Source organism: Melozone crissalis, unplaced genomic scaffold (assembly GCF_028551555.1).
Source record: "Melozone crissalis strain CALT ecotype California unplaced genomic scaffold, PUWL_Pcris_2 ptg000013l_1, whole genome shotgun sequence".
NCBI classification, from domain to species: domain Eukaryota; kingdom Metazoa; phylum Chordata; class Aves; order Passeriformes; family Passerellidae; genus Melozone; species Melozone crissalis.
In genome coordinates, this window is record NW_026535791.1 from 23962945 (window position 1) to 23976170 (window position 13226).

Consider the following 13226-nt stretch of genomic DNA (forward strand, 5'->3'; position numbering starts at 1 on the left):
TTCTAACTTGCTTCATTCAAATTACACAAATGATTAATTTGGCCTCTGTATTTCAAACAGTAAACTCTCTCCCAGTTTCATATTTAGAGGGTTTTGTTAATTTGTCATCAATTTCTGGCTAGCACCACTATGGTTTGGACAAGTCTTCTAAAACTTTACTTTTTCAGCTGCTTTGCAAACGCTTTTAATGCCTTTTTTCATGTTTTCCACAAGGATTTTAGTTAGAACTTATACTGCAATTGCAAGTGTTTTCTTTCTGTACTTTCTGGGCTTTTTTGTGGTTTTTTTTTTTTTTTTTTAAATCACAGAATAACAGAACCATCCAGATTGGAATAAAATTTCCAGATCATCTTGCTCAATGGAAATGTTCATATCAAGAGATATAGAATACTATCTTCATTCCACATAAAAACCTATGGGATTTCTTCCAAATAAGGAGCAAGAATTCTAACACTGACATAAAGAATAAAAATGCTGCTTCTGTCAGAGGTGGAGGGGAACTTATGATTCTTTTTTTTTTTTTTTTTGCTTTTTGTCATCATAAATCAAAATATAGGCTTTACATGGAGTTTTTTTTTGTACAAAACCAAATATTTTGAAAATAGCATTTAAATAAGTGGGGAAGTATATTTAATATACAAGTTATTTCATTTCCAAAATGTGCACACATAATAATTTCTGTGTTACTTAGCAGACGTTATATACCATGCTGTAAGCTTACTCATTTATTCGAGTCAAAGTGACATGTTATATATCCAGAGAAAAACATACATGAATCTTCTTTATTGACACATTGTAAAGATGAAAATGTAACTTGCCAAGAAAAAATCAAAGTTTAAAATTCATTACAAATTATCCTGGAAATTATATTTTGTTTATTTTGACAGGTGCAGAGAAAATTCATGAAATATTTCATCTCCATATTGAACATAATGGGAAAAAAGGACATTATTTTGATACATAGTTTTACTAACAAGTTTCAAGATGAAATATTGCCTATCATAGAAAATACACCTATTCACAAGAAAAAAGAATCATACAAAAATTGCTAGCTTTAATAAAAGCTGGGACTTACTGATTAAATAACATTTTATATTCAAGAGATTCTCTAACATAAAGTCTTTTATTGAAAAGGTCTGATGGGCTGAAAAAGAAGTTTTATTTATTTTATAGGTGCTTGCTTTAAGCACAATTCCCTCATGCCTAGAATAAACCTGGAGTTAGAAAAGCATGAGTGGAGCTCTTACTGAAACAACTCTGCATCAAAACACAAATAACTTTCTATTAGCCATGTCACTAGGTTAAAGAATAGATAGGCAGAATCCAAGCAATTATCAGGGAAACATTGGAACATTAGTCAAAATAACCCTGACCTTGATAACTTGTTTAAAGATCTTCTTCTCATAGCTTATGGAAGAAGCCCAACTCAAGAGACAAAAGTGTACTCTTAAAGTGCATTGTTCGGCACTGTAGACCCTCAGTGGCACAGCTACTTGATGGCAATTACTTTTGTGATGTCTGTGACCATGTAATTCAACCCCCAAATGTGTTTTATTTTATCACTCTGTTAGAAGAAACAGAAATATCCTCTCCTACCTAATGAAAAGCAACATGCACTACAAAGAATGTTTCAGTTGCTTATCCAACCAAATGTCCTTGTACTCCATTTAGTGTGTGGATCAGACCACAAAAATTATGACAAAACAAATGTGTAAAGGATCCACTATTCAGTTGTGGAAGTGATGAAGCTTCTCAGAAAGCTGAATGCACTAACTGTGAGAGAGATTCTAATCTGAGGTATTCAGCATACGAAGCTTCTTAATTCAACAGCAAATGTGTTTGTGAGCTTCCGAAGTGACTTAACACCTCTCAGGTGCAAGGACTCATCCTTGTCAAGTGAAGAACTTTGTAATGGAGCAAAGAGGATCTTCAGTCATAGTTTCTTGTGACTTTATGAGGCAAAGACAGAATACAGACAATTTATGCCGTTTAAGGATTATTAATAAAGTCATATTCTTTCATACTTCAGATTTCTTTAGTGCAATACATTGAAAAAGTAAGCAGCAATTGTGAGATTTAGCAGTGAAACCCACATACAGGGCAGAAATATTTAAATAGTGCTCAGCTCAGTGGAGAAAAGGAGGTTCTGGCGACACCTTAGAACACCTTCCAGTGTCTAAAGAGGCCCTACAAGACAGCCTGAGAGGGGCTTTTAATGAGGGCATGCAGTGACAGAACAAGGATGAATGGCTTTAAACTGAAAGACAGCAGGTTGAGATTAGACATTAGGAAGAATTTTTACAGTGAGGGTGGTGAGACACTGAAACAGGTTGCCCAGAGAAGTTGTGGAAGGCTCATTCCTGGAGGTTTTAAATGTCAGGTTGGATGGGAAACTTGGAAGTGCAAGGTGTCCCTGCCTATGGCAGAGATGTTGGAACTAAATGATCTTTAAGGTCCATCCAACTCAAATAATTCTAAAATTTTTATGATAATTCTGCTAGGCTAATATCTTGTGATGATAACTGGAGAGAAGGTTTAGAGACACAACTTGCATTTTCTGACAGTGTGGTTGCTCTTTCTTCTAATATTTTCTACATTTTTTCTACTCTATAGAGAAATGCTCTAATTTCCAGACTCCCAAAGTAAAGAAAAGCTTCAATATTTTTCTTGATATCTTGTTTTTCTTGAATATGAGAAGCTTTCCTTTTCTCTGGACTGCTGTAAGATCCTAGCATTTCTGTAATTCACTCAATGGTTGTATTGACAATGACTTAAATTTTCAAAGCAGAGTGTAAATAGGAACATTCATATGACGCATATTAAATTGTCTTCATCTCAGCAATAAAGACACACTGTTTAGTTCTGAATATTTAAATCTATAGTCACAATATTTTAAGTTTGATTTACATAGTAAATTGCAGAACTTTATAGTTCTCTATATAATTAGTGATGCTTATGGTTCCCTCACAATGTGGAGAAGGTTAAATATCACATCTGCTGTGAAAGTATGACCCACTAACCCATTGTTTTCTCTGTGTCCACCAACCTATTCACTTCACAGTAGAAACCTATCAGGTTGATTGAACACAACTGTCCTTTTCTAAACCCATGCTGACTACCCCTTGCTTTTCTTTCCCGTATTTGTATCCTTTTCAGAAAGATATTCCCAATCATTTTCCCAGGGACAGTGGTGAGACAGACCTGCCTGTAACCCTGAACTTTCTTTTCACCACCAAAGTCAAGAGTAACATTTTCTCCTTTCCATTCTTCTGGAATCTCTCCTGTTTATTAGAAGCATTCCAAGATAATTGAGAGGAACCTTGCATTAGTCTCTTCTCATGGGACTCGTGGATGTTATCCATACAGGCCCATGGGATTGTGTATGTCTATTTCAAGGGTTCCCTATCTAGTCAATGGGATTATGTCTACCCACAGAGGCTGTGTGCCTTCCTGCAAAGGTGTGTTTGACCTGAGGGGTCTCAGATGTATACAGCAGGGGTTTTTTTTTTGTTTTGTTGGGTTGTTTTGCTTGTTTGTTTGTTTCATTGTTTTTTTCGTTGGGTTATTTATTTGTTTATGTTAGTGGGATTTTTGGGGTTTTTTGGTTTTTGTTGTTGTTGTTGTTGGAGGGTATTTTGTTGTCGTTGTTGTGTTGTTTTGTTTTGGGGGTTTTATTTGTTTTAATGCGTTCATGTGGGTTAGTAATCCTTTCAGCACGCCTCTAGAGCTTTGCAGTGGCTCCCTATGCTTTGGGACCTTCTTCAGTATGACCAAACCGTCCGAGTGTGCCACTCTACACATCTTTTTAAAGTATGCCAATCTCTACACATCCTTTTAAAAAAACTGTAAAAGTAGAAATCTCTAAAGTTATCTTTAGTGTTGTTTTGAATACCATGTACATATTTGAGAGCCTTTGGCATCCTATTTCTGTTGACTACAGCTTTCTACAAGCACCTCATATATGTAGCTAAGGTGGCGCTCTGCTGTGACTTGAAAATCCTCCTCAGACTCAGTAAATTTCAGAATTGAATGTTGAATATGACTGTATTCTTTACTTCTGTGTTTATGACTTGTTAAAACACACTTAAATATCCATGATTCATATGATTCTCTTTGTCAAAAATCCATGTCTACTCCACACAATTGGCACCTTTTTTTGCTGCTTAGAACTTATAAATTTTTAATTACCTGAAAATTTCTGCATTTATTATTTTCAATTATTATACTTATTTCTTGATATGGCAGGACCAAGAAGAGAGACTCCACATAAACTACACTAAGAACAGACCTTTATGACACTCCAAAATGAACATCTGTCACCCGTTATTTTCTATTTACTTTTCTTTTTGTGTGATTACATAGAATGAGACAATGAATTTGCGTCATTCTTATTTTCTAATAGCTTGACACATGGAATACACTCATATGATTTTGGGTACTGTAGCAACATTTATCCTTACTAACTAAAATTCTATTTTCATAAAAATTCACTAAGTTTGAAAACAAATCAATTGTATGACAGTAGATCACTTCTATGTAACAAGTTGCATGAAAATATTAAAAAGTGCTTTTGTTTCAAACACTGCATTCATAAGAATTGCATTTTTTAAAATTTTTAATTGCTGATTCCTCTACCATATTTACTCTATTGAGAAAGAATCTTAGAATGTAGGAGATTAATTATTTATTGTATAATCATTGTCATCAAGCCAACAGGTTTTGCAGCAGAAATTTGGCAACTTTCTCTTAACTAGAATTAAGTCTGAAATAATAAAAAAAATGAAGTGAAATAGTAATTTTATACTGTCATACATGAGGATACATATTTAAACATACGAAAGAAGCTTTTACTTCTGATGAAAATAGAGGTCAATATTAGGCCATAAAATTGGACAGAGCCTGGATTTTGGTGAAATTTGAATCTGGCACTCAGTTTTGCATCAACCAAATACTTTACTGGGATATATTAAGAATTCATATATTAACAGATGTAAAGTCAATAAATGTTCTGACTTTGATTAGTCACCAGAGTTCCTCTAAGAACTTCCTTCTTCTCAGGTTACATAGAATATAAGATTCTGGAGAGATCTTTCTTGCTTGTTTGTTTGCTTGCTCTGGAAAAAAAAGGATGCGATTTAGACATTTTTTTGTATTGCTTTTTCCTATGAGTGCAGTGATGCCATAACACGCATAAACCCTGATAAACACAGATGTATTAGGGGAAAAAAATTTTAAATTTTCTCTCTACTTGAGACAAAAATAGAAAGAATCAAATCACAAGGGATTGTTTTTTTTTTTCCTTTGCCTCAAAGGCTGCGAGCACCAGTGAGCTGGCATAGCTCTGTATCACCAGTTCTGCCTTGACACACACCAGTCAGGTTCCTGGTCTCCTTGCTGCTGGAGCTCGCAAACCTGCAGAGAATGGTGAAGGGGCAGTGACAACCTTGTGGATGTGACATTCTCAGAGGCAGTGTTTGTACGGGAGGTAGCCTACCTCCTATGAATTTCCCTTTTTATGCACCTGTCAGGCCATACCCAGACTTGGAATAACCTTAGGATACATAATGCTCATAAATCTTTCTCCAAAGTGGAGTTTTAAGAAAAGCTGCATAAACAGTATGATTCTGGTGATAAAGTGATTCTTGCATCTCTCTCAATAAATAAATAAGACCACAGTCCCTTCCTCTGGCCAAGGAAACTTGAAACTCTATCAGTATTTCTTCTGAAGAGACCAGATGGCTTGTTGCTAACTGATATGAATGAGTCCCTCCCTCAAGGTATGGACATGCTGACTCCGTGGGATTTCTAATTAAATTTGAAAAAAAGGTAATCATAATTTCTTTCCCTTATTTCAAGTTCCTTTCTGATTAAGTGCATAGGAAAATTACTAATTTAGAACAAAATGTTTAGATCTAACCAATAGCTGACTTTGGAAGAACAGTGTGAGAGCAAAATCTCTTAATTCTGGTACAGACCAAACTAATCTTTGTATCATCAGCATATAAAAATAATTGAACTATGGGTACCTGCTTTTAAGGGAGATCTTAGACAAACTTCTAGAATTATTTTTAATGTTTATTTTCTATGATTTGGCTGAATTTTAATAAATACACAGAAGGTGGATTTTACCTACGCGTCTGAAGTGGTGTGATCAAGTTCCCGAAGCACACATAGTGAGAACCATCTGAAATGACACACGACATCTGAGGTGTTGTGCATGCAGCTGGTATATAACACACAGGATCTGTGGGAAACTTGTGTGCTTCTGGTGAGGAACTGCAAGTCAGGTTAGATACCCTCAGTTATCTCACGCTTCACTGGATATCTCTGTTGAAGCAATTGATTTCTGTGCTGAACTTCAAGAAATATAAATCTCATCCCTATTTATTTTTATGGTGTCAGGATGTTATTTCCAATTTGTGAGAGCTTCTTGTTGTTTATAACTACATTGGAAGAATACTGTCTATATATTGGCAGTAAGGGAGCAATTAAGAATAAACTGTAAAATAAAAAATCAAGGAGTGATACCAGAAACTGAGTCCAGATTTCAGACAGTATTGCCAAATAACCTGACCAAAAGTAGATGTCAATTTGGAGCCGGTGTTTGGACTATGATCTTTATAGAACAGCCTAAAGTATGTGTCAAGTGTCATTGAAATAATGTTTGAGACCTTTGCATTGGATGACAGAAGACTGTGGGAACAGCATAGGACTACACAGGGTCCTTTCCAGTGATTTCAAATGTCAATTCATGCTGAAGAGTGAGCAATTGTATCAAGTCTTTTCTGTGCACAAAACAAAACAAAACAAAGCAAAAACAAAACAAAACAAAACAACAAAAAAAGAGGGAAGGCAGCCTTTTGAAAAGATTATTTATCTCTCTCGAACATATTTTTTGAGGAGATGAATTGTTCTTAGGAGGACCCACAGCCAGACCTGGTACTTGGTTTTGAGTAATTGTTGTGGCACTTTAACTGGAGTACTTGTGAACTAAGGAAATTACCTTGAGATGGGTGATGCCAGTTACCTCACAGAGAGAACAATTGCAAGTCATTTAGAAAACACTTAACCCTTCATACAAAACCAAAACAAGTGCCAACTAAAAAGGGGGCATGAAACATTTAGTTTTAAAAAGTCTTTCATTCTGAAACTGTTGAGCATTTAAATAGTTTTTTTGTTATATGAGACAAAGGGAAATAATGAAAACTGTATTCCTAAAATGAAAGAGAAGTGTTTTATGAGGAAAAATTTACCAAGCAATATGGTTTTTATTAGAAAGTAAAGGAAACACAGAAACACTGAAATAGTATAGCATGTTCAAGACAAATTATGCTGAAATTTTGATACATTAATTGAGAAAAAAATTGTAGGAATTTGAAATAAAGATGAGAACAGAATCAGTAGATCAGATTAACACTAAGATTGCAATGAATATGCCTTAATAGTCAGTTCAAAATTAATTTGAAGCTGGCATTAGATACAACATGAGAGAGACTAATGCTGGAAGTATTGGGTGAAATTCATTAGTTTTATTACTGTGCTGTACTTGTGAAAATTCTCAAAGATATAATTGTTACCTCTTTCCTTACAATCATATGAATATTTCAAAATTCTGTGAAAAACAGGTAAGCCTCTGAAAACTGAAAAACAACCATCAAAAAAATTTTATAATTATTGAAATAAGGCATTGGTAAGGTACATTTTTCTTTCCTTTTTTTTTTTTTGCAAAATAAAATTTTATTTTAAATTTTAAATGCCTTTTAAGAAGAAATATAATAAACTTTAGAGTATTAAACACTTGAGGATGAAATAGACAAAAATTTATTGTAAGAAATTCTGCCAGGTGTTGGGTTGCAAAAATTATAGTTAAAAGTGTTTCTGTTGATTTGAGCTGAAAGAATATTTTTCCTCTTCTGAATTCTCATTAATGGAATGAATAAAATTAATAATAGCCAAATAACTAAAATAAAAGCTTGCAATATGTAACTGTGTGAACAAAATCAATTTATTGATGGATTAAAAATTTGATTTAGCTGTACTTCCAGAAAAAAAAAAAAAGTGTATATATTGGGAAGAAAACACTTAGGAAAATATTGATGCACCAGTTCACAAGAGTTGAAAGTACTCAGTTTGTCCCATTTGAAAATGCTCTTCAGAGCATGCAAGTGCACGGCATTAGTTTTCACTAAGGATATGGGAAAGATGTTCACTGTGGGTTTTAGCCACTTTTAAACTCTATTTTGAAATACATTCTCTAAAAATTTAACCAACCTACACATGTGTAATCAGCTGCTCAAGGAGATAAGAATGGGGTAATATCCAGGTCTTTTTCTTGTGTTACTAAAATAAAGAAGCTGGGGTTTTAAGAGACAAGTTTATAGTTGCTGGTTTAAAGTGACTCAGAGACAATTCTGCAGTTTTGGACTCAATATGCATTAAGACAAACAGTGGTTCAACAGGAGACACACAAAATTGAAAAGACATAAAGCAATTGTCTAGCCTTAAATATATTATATAAGTAAAATGAAGAATGCTTTGTGCTGACTGCACATATGATTTGACTTGATGAAATTGTCTACTAACATGTACAAGAGATGAGGTTTATTTATCAGGAGCACTGGCATTAAAATATCTGAATATGTCTACACATTCAAAGAAATATCCCATATTGATTGCATCAATGAATGATGGACTTCAACCTGCATGTCTTTTAACTCTGTACAAAGCCACTGAAATCAGTAAGAATATTCCCATTAACTTTTGCAAGCTTTTGATACAGCCTAAGCATTTCTAATGTGATTGCACTTATTTGAAGGGCTTGCAAGATCTGTACTCAGAAGACACAGAAAAATAATTAATAAAAAATTAGCAGTAATTAAGCAATAATGAGGGAGCATGATCCCACAGAAAAGTCTTTTATTCTGTATGGATCTCATGGTTTCATAGTAAATATGAAATATAGTCCATGCTATTTAACACTGAATAGCTACCATATAGTAAATGCAAAGGATCTAGTTGGTCTTTTAAATTAGTTCAAGTGTCACAAAAGGTACATTACTTATCCGTGCTTTTGAATCTAGCAGAAGATTGCTTATACACCTTGTAAAAAAGACTTTTCCAAATATTTTGGTCTCCGTTCAATGCTTTTGAATTTGAAGGGGTATTTCTGTTTTGCAGACAAAATTATTTGTTTATAAAATGTATAAACCATCAAAAAGAAAATTATTAAATTCTTGTATACAGTTCCAAGGCAGGTGTCCTAACTACTAAAATAAGAATCATGCCCTAACTACTGTGAGAATCATTTTTCCTGAGAGAGCAATAGAGCTTCAACAATGTGTAGTAAGTGCCCACCATGATTCACTTATTCTTGTCCCTAAATCCTGCACTGTGTTTTGTAGGTAGGACACTCTCCTGTGCTGTTGGAAATATTGGCTTAAAATCCCATGGGCCAAGAGCTCCGTTTCTCACTTTATGAGAACTCTATAACTTATCACCAGCCTAAACTCATTTCCCTTCTCTCTCCTCTCTCCCTCTCTTTGTTTCCACTCATCCACCTCTTTTTCTCACCATCCTGTTCAGGATGGGGAGTGAGAGAGCAGATGGATAGGCTTCTGACAGCCAGCCAAGAACAAACCACCACAGTTCACAAACTTATCTTCATCAAAAATCATGTTCAAAACATTATTTTTCCAATATCTGCAGCTGACCAACCATAGATACAGTTTATTAATACAAATATCAAAACAAAACTAACTCTCAAAACCTTCTGGAGATTTGTAGAATAGTTTAGATTGGAAAGAACCTTGAAGACCATCTAGTTCCAAACCTGCTGCTGAGGGCAGGGGCACCTTCCACTTGACAGGAGTTACTCAAAGACCCATCCCTTGAACACTTCCAGGAATGAGGTGTCCACATTTTTTAGGCAACCTGTTCCAGTGTACACAGTACAAAATTTCATCCTCGCAACAAACCTAAATCTATTCTCTTTCAGTTTTAAGCCATTCTCCTTGTCCTATCACTACATGCCCTTGAAAAAGTCCCTTTCCAGCCTGTGTGTTAGCTGCTATAAGGTCTCCCAGGAGCCTTCTCCTCTTCAGACTGAACAGCCCCAACTCTCTCAGACTGTCAAAGATTGCAAAGGGCTAAATAAGAAAAAATAATTTTGGAGACAGCTCGTTAACTGTTAATAAATCATTGATAAAAACAATGATCAATGAGCTAATCTAGGAAATAATGAAGTTATTTTCTGGTAATCTACTTTTACCCCACTGATGTAACTTTTGAAGCACAAGATTAAAATTCAATGAAACAATTGGAGAAGGCGAATAGACAGGACAGGTTTAATCTCAGTGAACTGTAGCCATCTGAATGGCTGCTAGTGTAAGACATTTGGCTACTTTAATTCTAAATAGAAGAAGAAAGACAGATCTTTCCAGAAGGTGGCTCAGTTCAGCCTAAAATAAGTCTGTAACTGGATAAAAAACCTGACGGGGGTCCTGTCTGATTTACCCTGCCTTTTACCCAGGAGGATCAAGAAACTATCAATTCTTTTGTACTAACTCAAAGTATTTTTTAAATCAATTTGTATCTTCATATCCAAGTTCTCTGTGGTATATTTCTTATAGACTTCTGTCATTCTTGTTTGCATCAATATTTTTCCATTTATTATACATGCTCTTATTGAGTTTAGATTTTTTTTAATTACTGTTTGGCTTTTGTTTCTATCAACAGTATTTGAGGTTTGAGGGTTGGGGTTTGCTTGTTTTGGTTTGGTTTGGTTTGGTTTGGTTTTTGGGTTTTTTTTTGATAGTTTAGGTAAATTAATCTGATATTTATTTTGAGTTCAAGCACAGATTCAAAAAACATAAATTTAGTATTTTCAATATATCAGTCTACATGCAATCTACATTTCCAAGCTTCATTTTACTTAGGAAAGATTTGACAAGTAATACCTCGGAAATAAATACCTTTCTGAAGCTAAAAGTTGAGTGTGACAACCTAGCTCTCCCATTTTGGATGGTACTATATATGTATGTTTAGGCAAATAGATTGGATTTCCTTTTAATAAGTAGATACCTATTCTGTAAACCACTACATTTAGATACTGAAATATGAGGCTTTATAAAGTAAAAGAATTTATACCCAGATGTCAGACTGTCCATTCATCTCCAGAATATTTCAGAAGAAAATACAACAGCTAGTGGATACTGCTGCATTTATAGGGTAGCCTTACTCACAATTCCTGGTAATAATAGAATTCCAAGTCTGTATCTGTTTACACCCATAAAGTAAATAAAACACCTGGCCCAAAATCCAGTCACATAAAAAAATGTAATATTAGATGACCAGAAATAATTCCCATATTTACCTTCAAACAACACATCATTTCTCCTTTTCCAAGAGAGCAGGCTTTGTGAGAATTAAAAGGCAATGGATGTTGCAAATTTTGAGTTGTTGACATAATCCCATGCCACATTTTCCTATGGCAAATATGGCCCAGTTGGAAAATAATTGACAAAGTGTTAAAGAGAGGATCACAATAATATTGGAGAAATGAAGGAAAGAGAAAAATGAGAAGAGAATGACCTAAGCCTATCTCAATTCTCCATTACTGATTTTGACTATTTAAGAGCACATGCTCTTAATGGGTCTTGCCCTATATATGACACCAAGATGCAGAGGAAGGGGATGTAAGGAGATTTTGGCAATTTTTTTTTAATTACATAAATTAGAGAAATTAAAGGAAAAACATGCAATTCAGTAAGTAAAAATGCAAAGTGCTCTTAGACAAAAAATAACTGCACAAATAGAAGGTAAGTGAAAGTATTGCTAGGTATTACTTCAGCAGAAAAAAATCTGGAAGTTCCATGAATGAAAAGCTAGATGAGGCTACCCAGTATTCCATGAATACATGATACCCAGCTCTGCTTGGGAATAGGACAGTTTCTCATCCATGTTGACTGACTGTGCATGTATCTTATAAAGCTTTGTGGGTAATACTACAGATCCCTGAGGGTTTTCAGCATTACACGTAGCATGTGTTAGGAGAGGGAGAATCCTATGACTCTAACTGTCTTTTCTGCTCTTGTGGAAGGCAGTAGCACTCAGAAGAAAAGAGAAGTTGATTCCCCAACACAGATACTCCAGAGTTTTTCACAGAAAGATCAGATATGCTCTGCCACATACCGGACAGGTTGTGCAAAAGGCTTAGTGGTATATTTGGGTGCCACTGTGTGTTAGAAGTAACCAAAAATTCAGACTGCTCTCAGGTAAAATTTCTTAGCTATGATGAAAATTCATCCAGTTAGGCCAATTTTATGATCCAGAAAGGTGATTGTCTTTGTAATTAACTTTCTGACTATGACAGCATTTTTACTTATGTGGCTATTGTTTCAAGAGCAACCTATGTCACAAATTCTCAATAATCAGTCTGGTTACCTTTCTAGAAATATAAAATAAATACAAATAAAATACTAAAGTAAATATATAAATCAAAAATACTAGTACTGCAGAAGTAATTATAACTCTAAACTTATTTACATCCTGATTTATTGTTCCCTAGGACACTATAAATTCTGAAAATTCAGTCTATTCAAACTTTTCTCACATTTAATTTTAGTATAGCTGAGCAGCTGTCATCTTACATGGTTATTTTACACCCAGCATTTGCTGTCTACACCTATGCATGTTTAGCTGGTAAATATCTGTTATGTTTCAACTTCAGTTTTCTGCCTTTTTGTATATGAGGACATTTTCATTACCAAAGAAATACAAAACAACAGAGTCTTGTTATGTACATCAGACGTGTGTAATTTTCCATAACCATAAATAAGAGCTTGAATAACCTTGATCTTCTATTCTGTCATATTGTTTTTAAGCTGATGTAACACCATTGACATCAATGGACTTACCCCAGTATGAAATTGGTGTAATGGAGTGGAAAATCATTGCCGAAATCTCTAAGGGGATATTCAAAGTTCCCTTTACTGTAAGCTGTGTATTAGACTGGAAGATCCATAGTTTTTATTTTCATGTTTTGATGTGTATCTCAAATGATAAAGAACTGCAAAACAGTCCAAATGGGAAGTTATTCATAACCTTTTTTTAATTAAGCATGAAATATTTCATTTTTAAATTGTCATTTTTACTGTGTGTTTAACTATCTACTCAATGTCACAATTAATTTTAACTTTGGAGAAAAATATGATGCGCAGCAATTTAAT